Source organism: Mya arenaria, chromosome 9, assembly GCF_026914265.1.
Source record: "Mya arenaria isolate MELC-2E11 chromosome 9, ASM2691426v1".
Lineage (NCBI taxonomy): Eukaryota > Metazoa > Mollusca > Bivalvia > Myida > Myidae > Mya > Mya arenaria.
The window spans coordinates 62,022,281-62,044,922 of NC_069130.1; the positions used below are offsets into that span (position 1 = coordinate 62,022,281).

The 22,642-nt window shown below is 33.9% G+C and overlaps 1 long non-coding RNA gene across 1 annotated transcript; it reads right to left on the minus strand.

Moving 5' to 3' along the window:
* Positions 1 to 7,567: 7,567 nt before the first annotated feature.
* LOC128245653 (uncharacterized) lies at positions 7,568 to 22,049 on the minus strand. The gene is made up of 4 exons (XR_008263205.1): positions 21,767 to 22,049; positions 14,765 to 14,838; positions 9,388 to 9,509; positions 7,568 to 8,980 (listed from the first exon to the last, which is right to left on the minus strand). It is a non-coding gene; the product is annotated as an uncharacterized LOC128245653 (long non-coding RNA).
* Between the last annotated feature and the right edge of the window lie 593 nt (positions 22,050 to 22,642).

The following is a 22,642-nucleotide window of genomic DNA, read 5'->3' on the forward strand; positions in this document are numbered from 1 at the left end:
GTGTAAATACTAGATAGCGTAGATACGAGGACATTTTAGTCTTTGAGTAGTTCACCAACGTGTAAATAGGGGGTCGGAATGCCGAACATATTTGCCAATGTGTTAAATCTCAGTTATGATAATGGGTCAAGTTATCTGATGCCGCTCAATTAACTTAATTTTGATCATGCGAAATCATCTGGTACTTGTCAGTTGCATAGGCGGAAGTGTTATGATGTTCATGAAGTCGTTAGAATGTAATAGTATTACGACATATTCAGTTGGAGAAATCAGTTTACTAATCGATTTGGTGAAATATAAAACTATAAATATTTCAAGAAAATATCACAAGTTTTTTCCTCTTATCGATTATCATTAAAACGAATTTATCACACATCGAAAAAATGCTCTCGCTTTCAATAGAACGTTATCAAAGAGGATAATACAGAAGAGTATGAAGAATGTACGTGTTGTATGGCCTGAGCTTGAAGTTAATAGGGATATTCAAGTATAAAAGGAATTAAACAGAACAACCTGATCATCTTCCACAAAACTTTCTTTATTAGGAATCAGAACGTGACTTGATGATATAATTAAATTAGGACGTAGACGGGAAATGTAAAACAAGACTATTAAATGGAAAACGACATGTTATTGTATATATGTTTAGTTCTTCTAGTATAATCTAATAGAAAAATGTGTTCATGTTTGAGTGATTTGAATACAAATCTGAATTCTTTGAATCTTAAAACGTCCTTTTGTCAGACCTTTAGAACGTTATTGAATCCTTTAGTGTTTAGCAGCTGACAATGCGACAGACCCAAAAGGATAACACAAATTCGGACAATTTTTCGGATTATGCACTTCGCTAATTTTACCACCGTGTCTTGGAACATCCACTTAACAAACATTAAGTGGTTGTAACAGCATCCGGATTAAGTTTGCAAATCCGGAATTTTTGCAAACTTATTTTTTTTATTTTTCACCCAATGTTTTTTATTTTTGTATTTTTAAAATGTGTTAGGTAATACTAATAAGAGATATTTTTTGTTTCCTGAAATTTAATTTAGAAATATGTTTTTTGGCATTTAAAGTCAACTTTTCCAATGGGAGTCCCATTGGAAAATGGCCTTCCCATTGGAAAATGGCTTTTTCAAGCTTTTCCAATTGGAAAACTGGCTCTATTAAAATTGTGGGAGAATTTGGAACATAATTTTTGAAATTGAAATTGACTGTTTAATTAAGAATATTTTACACTCATTACATGAAAAATAATATATTCATTAAAAATGAAGAACCGATAGATTCATTTAAGGCATTTGTTTGCGAATCCTTCCCATGAGTGAATCTTTCCAATTGGAGGATTCCCACATTCAAAGTGGGAAAGTATGAACATTGGAAAATTCCAATTGGAATATTTGGTTAATGGGAAAATGCCAATTGGAGAATAAAGTTCAGTTTTAAAATGGGAAATTTCCAATTGGAAGGACAGGTAAGATTTTGTAATGGGAACATGTAGGAAATGGGAATAAAGAAAAATATTGCCATATTTAAAGCAAAAATTAGCAAAATGACACTTCTTACAATGTCCTTACCTGTCAACTGTCGACTTATCCATATTCCTCATCGCTGTTATACTATACAATGGTTAGCATGACGTCTAACCATCGTATTGCTTCATTAACCCTGTATCAGATACTAGTACAATTTTTTATCCGATTGAAAAAAAGACAAACAAAAAAATCCATCTTTCATCAATGTCACAAAAACGCTGTCGTTAAGCTTGATTACAAACATCTTGCCATTTAACCGATTATTTTCAAGGTTAAAGGCAACTAAAATTTGGTCAAGAATTAGCATTAATGAAGTTCTTTGAAGTCGAAGATATAAACTTTTTTACACTTCTATCTTTGTTAAAGACCACATGATTATGTTCATATATTTACACAAATTATAAAGGAGTCGGAGAGGTGATGGAGATCTATTGTATGAAAAGGCTTAATTTATGGTATTTATGGGTAAAAATAGTGAAGGAACGACTCGCCATACTGTCATTATTTCATGTACATTGTGCTATATGAAATTATTCTCGTTCACCAGAGTGATGGTGCCATGCGTTACACATTTGATTTATCACTATCAAACCTCTTGTAAATGAGAATGTGTGAATATGGTGTTGATAAATCAATGAATGGGTAAGAAAATAAACATTTTGAATTTTGAAAAAAAGAAGCCTGAACTTGAAGAATACTGCCATGACTAATGAGATGCAATGTGCCAGGCCGCAAAAGTTTTATCAGTGAACATATTAACAGACAATTAAGATATTACATTCAAACAGGGAAAAAGTAATATGAAAACCTATCGCTGTCGCTAAAGTAATGCACCAGTCAATGGTAAGCATCCCCCACCCCAGGTCCGGGGGGACAGTCGATGGTTTTGTGTTCGCGCCAAAATAGCGGGGAATTGGCCTTGGACCGACTGTGTAGCTCAAGGAATTTGTTCGAAGCGCTAGCGGTTTAAGCGCCCGGCGTGCGCCACCTCTAAAATAATCGAAGTTTACTGTGTTCATCAATATCGGAGAAACAAAGGTAATAAAATAAGCTCATAATGCACCATTTCCGACTACATACATGAGGGAGTAACCCCAAATTCCCGTAAAACAGTTTATGCCATATACTTTCGGTTCTGAGGGAGGAGCACATGTCAAAAGTTGCGCCCCTAAGTTACTACCCCTCTAACATCAATTCCTGGATCCGCACCTGCGATGTGCCATGTTTCCGCAACCTGGGAGATTTAACAAAAACGCTTCTGTTTCTGGGGCTGTGATTACGAAGTTCGTAATCACTGCTTCTGCTGTAATAAACCAAGATGATACTTGACTTCTACTACTACAAGTTACCTAGATTCACGTGCATTATTTAGCACGTTATTGCTATGTGTTTCACAAGATTTATACCATGTGTACTGCTAATATTTAGCATTCTCAAACATTTATTGTTGAATAAGATTTTAGCTGATAGCTATTTTCTATTTGTCTGAAGATGATGAAAAACATAATCTTATATATTCAACCTCAAGTCAGTTTCCTAGTCTGAATTTTGAGAGGATACAAAAAGTATTCCTGGTGGGTACAACCTTTAAGGTAAAAGACAGACACAAATACATGCTACCATACTTTTGAGAGGCTTTGCAGTGGATTTAGTCTGAATTCCAGGGAATATTGGTCTAAAGTCCAGCGGATTTTGGTCTTAACAATATCAACATTTATTATTTAAGACTACATACAGAAATTTGAATGCATATTTACTTATATTTATTTAATGATCTAGAATACATACAATAAAAGAATAAATAATATATTATGATATTATAATCAATTGTCAATGCATATGATAAATAAATAATACATAAAACAAGAGGGCCATGATGGCCCTAAATCGCTCACCTGAGTAAAAGAGTTTAACCTTTGTTATTAATATAGCTTGTTTCTCAAAGAATATTGAACAAGAGCTGTCAAAGTATGTGACAAATGCCCCCCAATGTGACATTGATCTATGAACAACTACATAACAAAAGCACCGCGAAACGGAGCATTATACGCCCGAAGAAGATTCGGCTTGAGGTCCTTTTAATGTAGTGATGATTTGTATAAAGTTAATTGAAAATCGCTTTATTAGTTACCAAGTTATGGCCCGGACACGGAATTGCTAACGGACGAGTAACAAAGATGTGGCCCGGACACAGAATTGCTAATGCCCCCCATGGTGATTCTAGTCTTTGAGGTATGGACCTGGAAATTGCGCGCAACACATCCTTTTAATGTAGTGATGATTTGTATAAAGTTATTTGAAAATCGCTTTATTAGTTACCAAGTTATGGCCCGGACACGGAATTGCTAACGGACGAGTTACAAAGATGTGGCCCGGACACAGAATTGCTAACGCCCCCCCCCCATGGTGATTCTAGTCTTTGAGTTATGGCCTGGACATGGAATTGCTAACGTCCCCCCATGGTGATTCTAGACTTTGAGGTATGGACCTGGAAATTGCATGTGACATCCTTTTAATGTAGTGATGATTTGTATAAAGTTATTTGAAAATCACTTTATTAGTAACAAAGATGTGGCCCAGACACAGCATTGCTAACGCCCCCCCCCCCCATGGTGATTCTAGTCTTTGAGGTATGGACCTGGAAATTGCGCGCGACACATCCTTTTAATGTAGTGATGATTTGTATAAAGTTAATTGAAAATCGCTTTATTAGTTACCAAGTTATGGCCCGGACACGGAATTGCTAACGGACGAGTAACAAAGATGTGGCCCGGAAACAGAATTGCTAACGCCCCCCCCCCATGGTGATTCTAGTCTTTGAGGTATGGACCTGGAAATTGCGCGTGACACATCCTTTTGGACACGGAATTGCTAACAGACGAGTAACAAAGATGTGGCCAGGACACAGAATTGCTAACGCCCCCCATTGGTGATTCTAGTCTTTGATTTATGGCCTGGACATGGAATTGCTAACGTCCCCCCCATTGCTAACGGACGAGTAACAAAGATGTGGCCAGGACACAGAATTGCTAACGCCCCCCATTGGTGATTCTAGTCTTTGAGTTATGGCCTGGACATGGAATTGCTAACGTCCCCCCCATGGTGATTCTAGACTTTGAGGTATGGACCTGGAAATTGCATGTGACATCCTTTTAATGTAGTGATGATTTGTATAAAGTTATTTGAAAATCACTTTATTAGTAACAAAGATGTGGCCCAGACACAGAATTGCTAACGCCCCCCATGGTGATTCTAGTCTTTGAGGTATGGACCTGGAAATTGCGCGCGACACATCCTTTTAATGTAATGATGCTTTGTATAAAGTTATTTGAAAATGACTTTATTAGTGACCAAGTTGTGGCCCGGACACGGATTTGCTAACGCACCCCCATGGTGATTCTAGTCTTTGAGGTATGGACCTGGAAATTGCGCGCGACACATCCTTTTAATGTAGTGATGATTTGTATAAAGTTATTTGAAAATTGCTTTATTAGTAACCAAGTTATGGCCCGGAAACAGAATTGCTAATGCCCCCCCATGGTGATTCTAGTCTTTGAGGTATGGACCTGGAAATTGCGCGTCACATCCTTTTAATGTAATGATGCTTTGTATAAAGTTATTTGAAAATGACTTTATTAGTGACAAAGTTGTAACGCCCCCCCCCCCCATGGTGATTCTAGTCTTTGAGGTATGGACCTGGAAATTGCGCGCGACACATCCTTTTAATGTAATGATGCTTTGTATAAAGTTATTTGAAATGACTTTATTAGTGACAAAGTTGTAACCCCCCCCCCCCATGGTGATTCTAGTCTTTGAGGTATGGACCTGGAAATTGCGCGCGACACATCCTTTTAATGTAATGATGCTTTGTATAAAGTTATTTGAAAATGACTTTATTAGAGACAAAGTTGTAACGCCCCCCCCCCCCCATGGTGATTCTAGTCTTTGAGGTGTGGACCTGGAAATTGCGCGCGACACATCCTTTTAATGTAGTGATGATTTGTATAAAGTTATTTGAAAATCGCTTTATTAGTTACCAAGTTATGGCCCGGACACGGAATTGCTAACGGACGGACAGACGGACAGACAGACGGACAGACGATGGAGGCCATAACATAATACGACCCTTCGGGCGTATAAAAAGTTTATCTTGCCTTTATGTGTCAAATACATATTGCAAGTTATATTAAATTGCCTCTGAGCAAAAAAACAACAATCATACTAAATGACAGCCAACACTCTTTATGTCCTCATATTCAGCATTCCATTGTGAATAAACACTTTGTGTATCTTTCACCTTAGAGGTAGGGACATGGGTCTTGCACACGACACATTGTCTTGGTATGTTGAAAACATATGGCATTTTCATTTTAAAATCTGTCCATATAAGAGAAAGTCACAGCGCGGACACGACAGCCTATAATTTCCTTCAGGTTGCCATGGCAACCAGAGTTCTGCAAGGAATTAATTTTTTTTAACAATTTTGAAAAAGCACCAACCAAGGATCATTCTTGGTTTCATCAAAATTGCCCAAGCGGTTTAGGAGAAGATGATTGTAACCAATTGTTGACACTTTTCCTTTAGGTTGCCATGTCAACCAGAGTTCTAAATGGAATTAATGGATCATGTAAGGATGCTACATATCAAGTATGGAGTCATTCTGACCTTTACTTTCAGAGGAAAAGATGTGACAAGACAATGTAAAAAACAATGACCCCTGAGCAAGGCCAATTTGACCCCGGGACAATAATTTGAATACCTTTGGTGTAGGTCCACTAGGTAACACTATATACCAAATATGAAAGCTCTAGGTCTTATATTTTGGAGAAGAGGATTTTTAAAGTTTTTTATATAAGACTATATAAAAACAAATAACTTTCAGGGCGGGGCCAATTTTGACCCTGTGGCAATAATTTGAACAACTTTGATAGAGGTCCACAAGATGATGTTGTATACCAAATATCTATTCTCCTGGCCTTACGGTTCTGGAGAAGAATATTTTTAAAGATTTACTATATAACACTACGTAAAAACAAGGACCCCCTAGGCGGGGTCAATTTTGACCCTGTGGCAATAATTTGAACAAATCTGGTAGAGGTCCACTAGATGATGCTGTATACCAAATATCTAAGCCCTGGGCCTTACAGTTTCGGAGAAGATTTTTAAAGATTTACTATATAACACTATGTAATGAAACTAGTGACCCCTGGGGCGGGGCCATTTTTGACCCCAGGAGAACTTTTAAGGTTCTAGGCCTTGTGGTTTTTGAGAAGAAGATTTTTAAAGTTTTCCCTATATAAGTCTATGTAAAACAAGTGACCCCCGGGGCAGGGCCATTTTTGACCCCAGGGGGAAAGTTTTAACAATTTTGGTAGAGGACCACTAGATGATGCTATATACCAAATATTAAGGCTCTAGGCCTTGTGGTTTTGAAAAATAAGATTTTTAAAGTTTTTCCTTTCCGTTGCCATGGCAACCAGAGTTCTGCATGGAATTCCATTCTTTGAACAATTTTCAAAGGGGACCACCCAAGGAACATTCCTGTAAAGTTTGGAAGAAATTGGCTAAGCGGTTTATGAGGAGATGTCGTTTAAAGTAAAAGTTTACGGACGGACGGACGACAGACGGACGCCGGACAAATTGTGATCACAAAAACATTTACTTATTAATTATTATAGCACTGCGCGCATAGTAATATACTTTTCATTTTTTCATTCCCCCCCCCCTTCCCCCCCCCCCCCTGGGAATATATGGCATACACAAACCAAACTTATACTCTCAATTGTTTCAAATGAACATTATTATTTATTAACTATTTTGATTCAATTAGCATTCACATTTAGTCAAGTCACCATGATTTGCATTTGAATTTTTGCTATTTGTAACATTAGACATACCTTATATACTTCATTTGTACCAAAATTAAACAAATAACGATCTGTATTATAAGATAGCACAATTTGAAAAAAGAAAAAAAAACAACTTTTATTACTTAATTAATTGCTTTATAAACAATAAACATACATTTTTCCATCCTTTTTTATGAAATTCAAAAGCCATTGCATTACTCTTCATATTGACAAACAAGAAATAAAAATAGTTCATGTATGTAATCATCTATTTTATTTAATTTAAACAATCATTTGATATCATTATAATTTAGTTCTTACAAATCATGTAAGTAATTTCACTTTCAATAAATTGAGAGTTAATAAACAGTCACATGACAAATTCCTTTTATTGGATCTTCAATGTCAGATGGAAAGCTATTATTAAGGACCCAAGTGATGTTTGTTCCTGCATCTGAACTGCCTAATTGCAGCCAATTTTGCATTGAATGTTACATATTTGGGTTAATTAAGGGCTATAATCCCTGTCCCGACAATTTTGAAGATAGAACTTAACAAAGTTATTGACTGGCTAAAAGAAAAATATAAATTGAGGAATATAGGCAATGTAATCTTTACAGATATACAAAAATGATTCGCAGATACATATTTAGACTTATCGACATTTTACTTAATATCAAAAGGTTCTTACAAATTATTTATAATATTATTCTTCATATACATACACATTATTTAGTAAACAGTACTGTTTCAACAATTCAAACAAATACATAGTTACAAATGAAATGTTGCTGTATTATGGCAAACACTTGGTGTTCTATCAGTACTTTAACTGAACTGGAACCTCAGATCAACCCATAAAGAAATGGAGTCTAGTAACTTCCCACTCGCCTGCCTCTTGGAACAACTGGGCCATGATTTTACCAGTTACCAGTAAGTGTTCTTTTAGACCATCATGTTGGTCAAAAATGTAATCAGACAAATCAAGACTGTCCGTAACTGGAAATCGGACCTGTTTCAATACATAGGCCACACTTTTTTTATCCAACTCCTTCCAAATGATGGGTAGTGACATGGACATTCCTCAATCTAACTTCTGCAGTGACTTCATTCATTCTTTTAGTCAAATACGGACAGTGTGAGCTGTTGAGATAGACAGCTCCTGTGACATCACATTTTATTGTGAAGAATGTCCAGCATAGATGGCTTGTCATCTAATGTAGCTAATATGTCCGCCCGGTCAGCTCAATCAGTAGAGCGTTGGACTCTGAATTGGACATCCCGGGTTCGATTCCCGGGCGGACCAGGTGACCTCTGTTGTGATTGGTTATGAAATCCTTTCTACGACCATTCGCACTGTACCACTGCACCTGGCATGTACAGAAGCTGTCAGTTCCTTGCAGAGGTGAAGGCACCTAGTACTGGTTCTGCCCAGGATAGGTGTGGGTGGTTGAACTGTCACTCTGGGACCCTTCAATGTGCTCACGCCGGGACCCGGAGTATAAACTACTAACACCACCACCTGGCAGCCTGCTCTGAAGCTTGTCCATAGCCCCATATGTGTGGCCAGTCATCCATTATCCCCATTTTAATGATAATCTGAAAATAATCCCAAGCACATTTATATGCATATTTATTATATCATATCCGCTTCTATACACTTATCTTCTCTAGGATGTTCAAACAGGCTTGATGTGACAATACAAAATGTGAAGACAAATCAACAGTGAGATACAACAAGTATATTGAATTTTCTGTCTGATTTAAAATGATTTGTAATATAAACAGGACAGGTGAAACTTCCTATTCGACAAATATCTTTTTTTTATTGTCATTTCCATGCATTTTTATGATAAGATTATTTAATATTTCACAACTTAAATACTATCAGGAAGTCATAAGATTAACCATCTATATATATATAATAAATCATATATATATATATTTAATATATAAAAACAAGTCATTATACAATTGATATACACAAATTAAAAAGGTATTTATACTTCTGAAACACTGTTGCACAAGCCACTGGGCACAAAGAGGTTGATGAAGGTTTTCCTGATGCCCTTTGAGGTTTCCCACAATAATGAGAAAGATGACCTCTGAGAGAGATGGTGGTTATTTCCTGAAACATTAAATTTATACATGTTGTATATAATTTAAAAAAAGGACACTTGACAATATACAGAATGCTGTACATAAAATTCATAAGTCCTATAAATAAATGCTTTTGAAAAATTCCAGAACATATAAACAGCAAAACCCAAAACCTCTTGATTTTGTTCTCAATTGGCCAACAGAGGAAGTTTTTTTTTTCAAGAATCCATGAAAACCAGTGATATAAAACTGCTGACAAAAAATTAGATCATGCATTTTTCTTTAACTGTTAGTAATAGTTTAACCCACAAAACATTGGCTTTCAAACGAAAATATGCAAATCTGCGATATGATCTATGTCAGCAGTCTTTTATCATTGGTTTGCAGATACTATTAAACCCAAAAATTTGCTCTTTCCAAGACAAAAACAAATAAAAAAGTTGTAAAAACGGTAAATTTGTGAGAGTGCATGCAGCTTTAATAATAATTAATATATTCTTGTAATGAAGCTGTTATGTGCTAAAAATAGAACCCAATGAAAAATAAGCATATCCTAATAAGCCTAGCTTTAATATTATGAAGTATTTACTGAATCAAATAGACATATATAGGCAAATGACTGAAAAGCTACCATAATTAAAGCTGCACTATCACAGATTAAACATTTCGACAACTTTTTAATTTTTGTCTTGGAACAAGCCAATTTTCGCTACAATCCATGGAAACCAGTTAATAAGACTGCTGACAAAAAATTAGATCGCGGATTTTTATATTTAAGTTCATAAATTGATGTTTTATGCATTTTTCTTAAACCGTTAGTAAGGTTTTAAGCTCTAAAACATTTTCGAAAATATGAAAATCTAAGATCTGTTTTTTTATCAACAATCTTACATCAATGGGTTGCAGATATTTACGCAAAAATTTGCTCTTTCCAAGACAAAAATAAAAAAGTTGTAAAAATGGTAAATCTGTGAGAATGCAGCGTTAAGAGTATTTTTTAAACTTATAATGAAAGTCATTTGCATTTATTTTACATAAGCACGAAAACTAATGTGTTATTTATTCTGAACTCCTTTATAAAAATGTAGGACAAAACATCCCATGTCATTTTTGACTAAGGGGACAAAACACGTCCAACCCATTTAGACAGGGTTGAAAACAACCCAGATCATTTTGACATGGTGGACAAAATAACCAGGAAAATATTGGCAGTTCAAAAAGTTAAGACCCCCCTCCCATCCTACCAACACTTGAAAGATTAAAACTAATTGGCCATTATCAAGATGTGTTTTATTACCCCCAATAAACACCCTTTTTCACTTAATTTATTAGGTTTAGAAATGTTACTATGGAGATCTTTATCACAGCATAAGGAAGACACAGTGACTTTAATCATAAGGATTTGCTACAAAGCTACAGTACAATATTAAGTTCAGCATTATGATAATCCTTACTTCAAAACACTCTTCATAAAAAGGTGTTCAAGGCCAAAATCTATTCATATTCATTACAGGCTGCTTTGCATGACAATTATTAATTTCAGATATTTGCTTTAAGCAATTTATTTTTAATTATAAAAACACTTTCTCATAGTTTTCAGTTTTCATCTTCTTTTTGATATTGACATGTTAATATTAAAGCGGCCTCATGTGTTTTTAATATTTATGTTAGTCTTATATTAAAGCTGCAACCTCACAGATTGAACGTTTTGACAACTTTTTTTAAAAATTTTGTCTTCGAACAAGCGAATTTTTGCGTAAATATCTGCAAACCAGCGATAAAAGACTGCTGACAAAATATCAGATTGCAGCTTTTCATACTTCCATCCAAAATTGATGTTTTATGCATTTTTCTTAAACTGTTAGTAGCAGTTTAAGCTGTAAAACATTAAATTTGGAATGGAAATATCAAAATCTGAAATCTAATCTTTAGTCAGCAGTCTTTTATCACATAAGCAGGTATTTACGCAAAGAAATTCTAATACATAAAGTTTAAACAAAAAATAAAAAAGTTGGAAATCAATACATACACAAGTTGACTAACATATATTTTGAATAATAAACCTTAAATTACTTTCCAAAGAATGCATTTAAGGAAAAGTTACTTACTGAAAACAAGACTGTAACAATGCATGTATTTTAAAGTGAAAACGCATATATATTATGTATTTTAAAAATGTAATCCTTTATACTTTTTACTCTTTCTGTTTTTAAAAAGGATGTAACCCTAACCGAATCATTTTATTTTTGGCCCTACTATAACACAATCAAGAATTTAGCCCCACATTCCAGAATGCAGGGCTTAAATTGTGTTATCATTTTGATCACTGACATGACATCATTGACAAAATAAGGATTCAAAAATCTTTGTTTCCGCCCAACTGACCCTATTTTCATCCTTCTGATCCTTTTTTGTTTTTGGTGTTTTGATCAATATGTGCTTTTTTAGTAAAGACCTTAATAATTCCCTGATATAGGTCAGTTTGCCAAAGAAACATGGTCCTAAAAAAACAACAGTTACCGTATGCCTACCTTTTTTGATATTTAAATGGAAACTATGAATACTTTTTTTTGGCCTAAGCAACAATTTTTGTTTGAAGCCAGATGTGCATACTGTGTATATTTTTTACTTAATTACATTGTATTGTCTGCGAATTACCAATATCAAATCCATTGTCCTATTTAACAGGATAATGGTTTTGATATTGGTCCCATGTATTATCATTATAAAAAGTGTAGGAATTTTATTCAAGACCATTTGCAAGATGTGTCATGTTTGGTGTCAATATTATGCTTGAATTATCATATTTTATATTTGTCATTGTTAGATATTTAATTTGTATAAAAAAATGAGCAATAATAAAACCTCTAAAGTTTTTTCCTCAGTTGGTAAAAATTACACCTGTTGTTGGGTTAATAAAAGTCTGCTTGCCTATGGCTCCATTATGGCTTGACCCTGTCACACCCCCTAGTGTGACTGATACATATTTGTGAGGCCAAAGGGGGATCTATCTTCATTGAATGTCAGTATTTATTTTAGCTCCACCCCTTTTACTTGACCTGGCATCGCCCCTTTCACTGAACCTGACATCTGATTGGCTGAATGAATATGCCTTTTAAAGGTTTCCTTATGACTGACAGCCCCCACCCCCCACAGAGAAAGACTGGTCATTTGAGACAATCACTATCATATTTTGAAAAGGCGGCTATATGCATGACTATGAATTGGCTTGTAATTGATTTAAGATAATGATCATTATCTGCAGTTATGCACTTAAATTCAAAAAAATTCATGTTCCTATACTATGAAAATTTTGGAAGAAATACATGACTGTCAATTTAGAATTGAACTTAATTTCCATGTAAATATCCTTAAATTGTATAACATGTCGAAGGCAAAATGTAGATTTTCACAGACTGATACAAAAATTTTGCTAAAAGGCATGTTCATTTTTTCAAGATAATGACATTAATAGAAGGTTTCTACTTTGTGTAAGGTTTTCTGAATTTAAACATTTTTTTTTGTCTTCAAGTCTCTTAACATTACCAAATAAAAAGAACTGTCCTCCAGTTTGTATTATGTAGAATAAGATGTAATTTGGAAGTAACTGTAATTTGTTACAAAGATGGTTTAACCAAAACTTAATGAAAATCCCACATTGATTTCGTGCATTTATATATATATATATATATATATATATATATATATATATATATATATATATATATATATATATATATATATATATATATTAATACATATAGCCCGGAATAGTTGTAGCCCGGAATTATAGCTATTCTAGTTTTTCCGACCTAATCCTCCGGTACAAACAAAATTAAACCGTTGTAATATACACACATTACTTCGGAAACAATAGAGTCATTGGACTGTCAATAGCTCGAAATTCACCTTTTATTTGTTACTTCCGGGCTATATGTATTAACATAACAGGGTTTTCCCATGCTGGTACAAATAAAAGGCGAATTTCGAGCTATTGAAATTCGTGTAACAGTCCAATGACTCTATTGTTTCCTACGTATAATTCTGGGCTACAACTATTAAGAGCATATACTATCACACTCATCTGATATATTGGGGATTAAATTTATGTACCAGTACATTATCTTACAGAATGATAGTGATAGTCATTATCAAATTATTATCCTGATTAATAAGTAAGTTGTTGAGTGAAAACTATTTTTAAATTGAGACAATAAGGTGGATGACATGTTAAGTTATTGAAAGCTTTGAAGATTTTATACAAAAGTTATAAGTTGTCTCAATTTATGATTTCGAAAACCATTAAATTGGCAGGCCTAAGCATCATGAGCCACTCACAGACTTTGATGGAATTGGTAAAAGACAAAAAATAAATATTTACTTTCTTAGTGTTGCAATGCAAAAGATACTAGGCCTACTTTCTATCGAGTAAAACATTCTTAATATATAAAGCTTTTTTCCATTTGCCAAATAATGGAAAATTATTTGAACTTGATTTTGAAAAATAATTATTTTTTATCCTGACTATATAATCATTTAGTCTTTAAAACAGACTCTCTTCCTTTTAAACTCTAAAATATCTTTAAAAATAAAATAAAATACATTTAAACCCATTAAGATTTAATTAATTATTTAAACAGGCCAGTCTGCACTGCCTTTTCAGTAAGGATTTTAGTCAAAATCATATCTTCGTAAGAACAAGACAGTACACCATAGGTAATTATGACCCCCCCCCCCCCAATAATTATGCATATTATGCATATTTGTATACATGTATTAGCTAGACATTATACAACGATAAGTGTATTGTATATATTAGTGAGCAAATAAATGCATTAATAAATAAATAAATACAGATTTATACTGGTAAATAGATTTATAAATATAAATATTTTAGGAAAGATAAACATTAGATAAAAAATATTATCAAAGCCTTTTTAGCCATATTGTATTGGCTGGTGGGGTTACTCAAAATTACCGTGCATGGTCCGCTTACAACCAATTAAATATTTTCAATAGCTCTGAGAATGATTCATACAATCTTTGATATGATGTCAGTTTTTTTTACATGGCATGGCTTGACTTGATCAATATAAATTTTATATTATATGACTTGCACAATTCACATGACTTTTCATATATATCCTTTAAGTTTTGTGTGATAATAGATCTTTGATCTAAATTTGTGATTCAAAACTTAAAGATACATATATATATATATATTTACTGCTTCGGAATCACACTTTACACACAAGACATGTTAAAATAGATTATTGTACTCACTGTTTTTTAATTTAAGTTTATTCATCAAACTCTGTCACTCTAGCTGTCTCTGTATTATCAGCATCACACATCAACTAAAAAAAAATAATAATAAGAATTATAACAAGAAAGGTTCAAGTAGTTAAAAAATATATGGGCTGTCATTGGACATATAATATAACAATTTACCATGATTCCATGAAATATTTTTACAAACTAGCAAACCTGAACTCTTTAGTAATTTTTTACATCTTTGTGAGATTTTGCATAAAGCATCTATCTAATTCTTTGTTAATTTACCACATTAAAATTAAAATATATTGATTAACTGTACTTTTATTTATTTTATAAATATCTTATATGTTGTGCACCAGTCAATTGTAACCTGGCGCCCCCAGGTCCAGGGAATAGCGGGGACTTTGACTTTCGGTCCAGCCAACCCTGGGTCTAATCCCCTCCCCTGCGGGAACGAACTGATGGTAAAACCCCGGCCAAATGCCCCTGCACACCAGAGACTCTATATAAGGCCCAATCTCGGCTAAATTTGGCTCAAAGACAAAACCACTGCGGTCACCCGGCCCTGCGTGGCCACATAGAAAGTAAAAACACGGCCAATTCCCGACTATTCCCAGTATACCCCGGACCGGGGGGGGGGGGGGGCGTGGTTAGTAACCGTTACAATTGACTGGTGCATTGGTACAATTGACTGGTGCATTGGTTATAATAACTGAGAGGCCTCAAAGATGCTCACATGACTGTGACCTTTTAGCAGATTAGAACAAAGAAAGGATTTTTAAGAAATATACTCAATGAAACAGAGTAAAACTTTATTCAGGGGCTATACACCGTATGATGAAATAGCAAAAGAAGAGAAAATTGTCGAAAACTGACATGAATTTGGTATCAATGTGTACAATGCATTGAAACTAACTAACTGAAGTACCACATAGTTTACAATTAATTGATTTTTCACATTTTTTTTCCATAAAAAAGATTACTAGGTGGGTATACCTAGTATAATTAATTTTTATGTGTGATTGGCTAGTCGATGTTATCACTTAATGTTACCAAGCTAGGTATATATTAAATCAAATAAATAAATGTAAACTTTCATAGCAGTGGATACAACACTGGACTGCAATTTTGGCGACCACAGTTTGAACCTGGTCTCTGTTATTTTTTCTTTACATTTTGATATTTTTTTTACCAATTATGATATCAAAAGGATAAACATTTTATTGAATAATTGTCCTGTATACTGGGACTGACCCTACTGTTTGTATAGTCCATTGGTTAAAGAAAATAGATTAAAAAAGAGAAAAAAATAATTGTAAAGTGTGTGTTTAAGGTAGCACTACCCTAATGAAAACCTCCACTTGAAATGCTTCATTTTAATGTTTTATCCTTTATTGTTAAGCACATACCTACACATCTTTTGTGGGTTCATGTGAGCAGTTCAACTTCAAAGCAACCCAGAAGCTGACATACATGCCATATCCCCCGGAGGGGGAAAAATCCCCCGGAATTTCGACCCATCCCCCGGTCTCCCGGAGGGGGATGAAAATCCCCCGAAATTAAAAAAAGTGTGTTTAAAATTACGCAAAATTATCACAGGGTTTAATTATATATGCCTGTTTGCAGTTATAATGCCCTTCTTGTCTTAATTGGATTATCAACTGATGGTGTGTTTTAACAACACCAATTGGGTGACACTTAATAAGTCAGCAGGGCACATTTCATGCATTGTTTTGATTGAAACTGTCAGAATTTGCATAAGAAATGTCAATTAGACTGGTCAGATAAAAGGACGATTTTCATTGGTTAAAACTATAGGTTTTATCCAATCAGAGAGGATGTAACAAATTAAAGTGTTTAAACATGTGTCATTGTCATCAAAATGATTTATGATTTAAAGGTGACAGTACATTATTTGGTAAAGAAAAGGATTAAAATAACTAATAGACAATGCTGTTCTTTGTTATGACCCACTAATATGTTTACATACATGACATGACCTTCATCTCAAATATCGGAAAATAACAGAACTTCCAGAAGAGAAACTGAAAGTAGACAATTCGGATGAAATGACTTTTATTTATTTTAATATTATGGTGGTGATGTTTTTATTTTTTGATGAATGCCAAAAGATGATATGTTTATGAACTTAAACAATAAATTATGCATTTGCTTTTTATCAGAAGCAAACAAATCTGACTATTTGGGAATTGAAATGAAAAATATTGATAAATCATTCCATTCTCTCTATTAGTCTGAAAGTCATCATTTATGATCATAATGAGCAGATTTTGTATCCAATTTTAGAGGAAGGTAAGCCCATTAAATTGTCTCTGAAACATATTTTTCTGTGAAGTATTCTATTTTGCAAGTGAGTGCTTTTATTATGCAATATGGCTGTGTCTCATTAAAATATAGATGAAGTGCTGGAAAAAGGGGTAGACAAGGTAAATTGGCACGTGTGTCATGCCCGTAATGCTACATGGCGATGATGAAAATTCTCTGGTATGTGACCCAAATCCCCTTAAATTCTGGACATAATCCCCTCGGGAGTCTTTCAAAATTATGGCAATTTGTTTTTGTGTACTTGCGTCTTAAAATACTTTGAAATTTTGTCAAATTAGACCTGCTAAAAAAAAACCCTGAATACTACCAAAATCCCCCTGAATTTTCAGACTTTTGAACATTAATCCCCCTGAATGGTCTCAAGAAAATATGGCATGTTTGGAAGCCTTTTTATTTTCCATTTCATTAGCTTACATTTTTCAACAGTAGTTTTATTAGAAAATAGTTATTTTCTTATACCGAAGGTAAAACATACTGTTGTTTTTTTTGCATAATGTTCCTAAAAGTTTAAAGATATTTCATATTGATAAGGAACAGGTCATGAGTATTTTTTTAACTTGTTGATTTCGCTGTAAAATGACATTCACAAGCTAAATCTTAGTAGACCAAAGCAGGGTTAGACACTAACATTTTTCACAAGGTAGTCCCTCGGACTACTGGATCCCAAATCTGGGTAGTCCAGCAAAAACTATGGTAGTCCATAAAAATGCAAGCCTGCAACGGATTCCTTCAGTGTTTTGTGAGACTTAGCCTTCTTAGAACATTGTCAGTATAACCCTTTGATTGGTCATGATTTTTATCTGTTTCAATCTTAAAATTTCCACATTCTTCAAAACAATTTTTGGCCATTAAATTTAATTTTAAAACCAAAAAAAATGCTAAAAACTATGCTAAAATACCTCAGATTAAAAATCTAAAAACCATGCTAAAATACCCCATAATCTGTCACTTTCAGGAAAATGTTGCAATAAATCACTTGACACTAAAACACCTCGACTGAGATCGTTGCTAAGTTATGGCACAAATGACAGACATCCTACTGATAAACAATATTTGATTATTGGCATCCTACTATTCAGTATTCTTTGTTAATCTAAACAACATATCATATAATACTTAAAAAAACATGATGAAATAAATTCCGAAAGTGTTATTAATTTTTTTTGTATGGGAGTAAGATAACAATTAACATGACGCTGCCTGTCACTCAAACTAGCGTCCAAATTAGGCAGGGCTTATCAGTTGCCGTTGCTATCCGCCATGACCTCCGACAATCCTCACATATCAACAGTAGTGTAATTACGCTGTTATATATATTTAACACAAATTATGTCTCATAATTGAGAGATAGTAAAGACAGTTTAAGAAATCCGAAATACTGACATTTTCCCTTTATGCCGCTAAAATTATAATTGATAACAAGGGACTGTTTAGTAGACTAATTCAATTCTCAAAATGTCTTAATGTAAACGTACATAATATACGTATATTTCCGTTTTAATAGCCTTAAAATAAGAAATATCATTATGAGAATTAGTGTACAATATTGATGATATATTGCGATTTAGTTTGATTTTGAAATTTGTCTCCTTATTGTGCGAAAAGTTTTAAAACCGAGGCATATACATTTGCATTTAAATTTGTTTGACATATTAGTGAAAAAGACACCTCAATTTATGTGAGTTACATTTTTTTATTAAATTTAATTAAATATCTGATATATAGCTTAAGGTCACAAAAAGTATATACGTATAGATAAAACAAAATCATATTTTAAAATGACGCAAATCAAAGTAAAAACCTTTGCATGTATAATGACTATGGTCGTTTCAAAATTTCTATGCTTATTGTTAGAACAGTTTTGCATGTCATTTAAAACGGAAATTTATTCATTGAGAGAAACAATAAGGTAGTTATATAAATAATGATAATAATGCATTACACTTGTATAAAACAGGTGATTCTGAATCGAAAAAGGAAGAAAAACAGCGAAATCCATTGAGTTTTGACAATGGATCTATACAAACATCTTTTTTTGTTGATTTTCGGATAGGAAATTAATACATGTTTTGTTTCCCTTTATTTGAGTTTTAAAATAGAGACTGTTATTGTACTGTAACAAAATTCCGATGTTATTTAGAAATAAATTATTTTAAAGTCTAGACATTTTTCTACCTGAATTATACATTGCATACAATTAATAATAATGAACTTATTTAATGTTATACTTGGTTTTATTGCTACGTTTTACCATGTTCCATGCATTTTTTATCTGATTGTCATTTATAACTTTTGTATTATTATCGTCTGCTTCTGGGTATTTGTCGGAGGTCATGTGACACTGTAGGTGTAGCCTTATCGCTATCGGCGTGGTGTTAATTGTTATTGGCCCTAGCTTCAATGTATAAAATGTTACATTTTGGCGCGAAAATTAAAGCACACAACTCTGTCATCGTCTGCACTTACACTGCATTATACCTGTTTTGGCAGTATGATTAATTTATCAGCTGTTCTTCTAAAAGCCAGTTTAAAAGATTGCATAAGCCAGACATAATATTCCTTCTGTTTGCTTTAAATAAACACCGACATTTGACAATACCCTAAACCATAATAATCATGACGTATTTTCAGAAAATCTAAAAATAGTTACAACCGTCAAGTGTTTATCTGCATCGTATCTTTCATTGTTTTTGACTGAAAGTGCAAGGACTATAGAAAATCTGCCACTTGGACCCAAATCTACCTTGCTGACATTTAAGCAGAGGTGCACATGTCTGACGATTAAAACACACCATAGAGTGTGAAAATGTTTTTTTCCCTTTCTAAATAAAGACATTCTACTGACTGGTTTAAACATTAATCGAAAGGCTATACGAAATGCGCGCGAAATTCGGTTAACAGTCCATGTTGTCCGGAACTGCCCGGCCATCTTCGGCAAGCTTTACAATGAGTGTTTACCGGTGATAATCGGCTTCTTGACATCACGTTTTACGCAAGTTTAAGCGTAATAAAGATTTTATGCTCAATTAACTGATGTGATATTTACTTTCTTCTAGTAGTCCGACGGACTATTGACTTAAAATGTCTTGTAGTCCGACCATAAATCTGGTAGTCTCGGACTACCGGACTACTGTTAGTGTCGAACCCTGCCAAAGAATTGTACGTTTACGGATTTTTGTATCTTTTTTGATATGGCAAATCCTTCACATACAAATTGTTTAGTATCAAAAGTGGGTAGTTATTCCGATCGGGATTCTGGGTTAAAGCATTTAATATCTCAAAAATATCATAAAACAAGAAATATTACCAGATTATGTAATTTTATATCAGTTCCATACATAAAAATGTCATATCCTATGAATAATTATGAGTTTGACGTTTATTTTTCATTTCTTGCTGTCAAAACATAGCGATATATACATGAAGGGCACCTGCAAGGCTTCAGGGCACAATTTTTAAACAATTGGAACATTTCGGCCATGGCTGAGTTGTTACGATTGTATTTTCGAGGTCTATCTAGAAGCTTGTCAGTGGTGGCCGAGTTATTACGATTGGGTCGAGTTGTTCCGCTTGGCATAATTGTTGTCTGTGTCAGTCAACTTTTGTTTTATTGGAAAGGTAAATAATGTGTTTTAATGCAAAATAACTTTTCACTTACATGGTAAAGTATGAATATAAACCTTTATGATCAATTTAAACCATAAAATACTTCACTTAATACAATTTCAATATTTTTCAAAACACCCCCGGTTTTTGCACAAACCCGTTTAGACGTTACTGGCTAAGGTCACAAATCCGAACACTTTCTGATGTTTTTTACAATTATCTTGGAGAGTTTATGTTGTAGTAAGTTAAACTTTCGTATGAAACATCTTTGGTTCATGTGAAAACAGCTGTCAAAGTACAGATTCACGATCTCATCAATATTATGTCGAAAATCGTTCAATTTTATGGATAGTAAATCACCCTTCAAAATACGCTATGGAGGGCACAAATACCGAACACTTGAAAAGCGAAAATACATGGTCATACAATTATAATTAAAAAGTATGCTATATTAAATAAATGGCATTTTTTAGAAAAATGCCTAACAAAACAAGATGAAACTTTGCAAGTGTGACCAAGGCAAGCCTCTGTATTTATCTAGATCATCGAATAATCGATCACGGTAAACAAACGCGTGTTTTAGCCGGTGTTCAGGATTTGTGCCCTGTCAGAAAATGTACCGTCAACCAGTAAGGATTGGAAGAATGTATTACACGTCTATAATTTTAGACTGGGGGGGGGGGGGGTAGCTACAATAATGAGCAATTAGGGATACTTTTTTTTATTATTTTGACATTTCATGTGTATCCCTGTAACTGCCATAGTCTTAAAATCGTCAAAAGACCCATTGACGGTCATTTAGGTGGACTATGGGGGGGGGGGGCATGGTAACAATTGACTGGTGCAACCACTGGGACACCATTTTTTATTATTTTGATATTTCTTAAAATACTCGTTGACGGCTATTTAGGCAGAGTAGCCCCACTCCTTGTCGAAGTGTGGATAAGAAGAGGACTGTTTCAAGTGAACGTTCTTAACGAGATGTCCTACTTATTGACTGTTTATATATTCAAAAATCAAGACAAAAAAATAAATGGAAAAAAATAAATGACTTACCAATGGGTGTTTGAGATATCCATTTGGCACCACTTTAGTGCCATTCATCGCTCTTCAAAGCTCCATAAAACAAAATCATTCGTCTAACACATTCCCGACATCTTAACACAGATGGTATTGATTACTGTGACATGTTGGTGTTAAACCGGTTTGAAGGTGCATTCACTCGAGTAATAAAGTCAAAGATGCACTCTTAAGTACTGCCAGATAAGGTTTACCACAATTAATAATGTTGTTTCAATATTCCTAAAAGAATGAATAAATGTCGAAAACAATGGTTCTTATGAAGAATATCGAGTTAAATTTGAAAGAAATGAGCATTACACACGGTATTTCTACCTTATGAGACTATAGTAGACCACAATAAATCTTTTAGCATTTACCAATCATTAAATATTTTTTGCGCTTTCTGCTATTAAAAACACGGTTACAATCTTGTTATCAGTAATAAATATTTTCAATAAATGCATTATTTAGTATGTAGTTAAAGGTTTATCAGTCACAATTGATGTTTGTTATATATGTGTATGTATTGATTTTGAATAACAGTGTCACTAAACAAAAAATAAACAAATTTACGCAATTTCACAACCTTTTTTCCAGTTCTTCTGGATTACCCTGTATCCCCTGCCTCGAAACGAAAAGTTAACTTGGACGACATCGGTACGTTGTGGTTGTGGGGGGGGGGGTCACCCCCCCCCCTTCTGGCCACTAGTGCAATTGCAAAATTAATTTTGATGCGTGAGGGATATACTTAAGCGACGATGTTAACCATTGCTTCAATATTTATGCATGCATATATGTACTTGTTGGCAGTTTGGGTGCCTCATTTCTACATCAAAAATGCTCAACCAGGTATGAGTTTATTGTATAAGT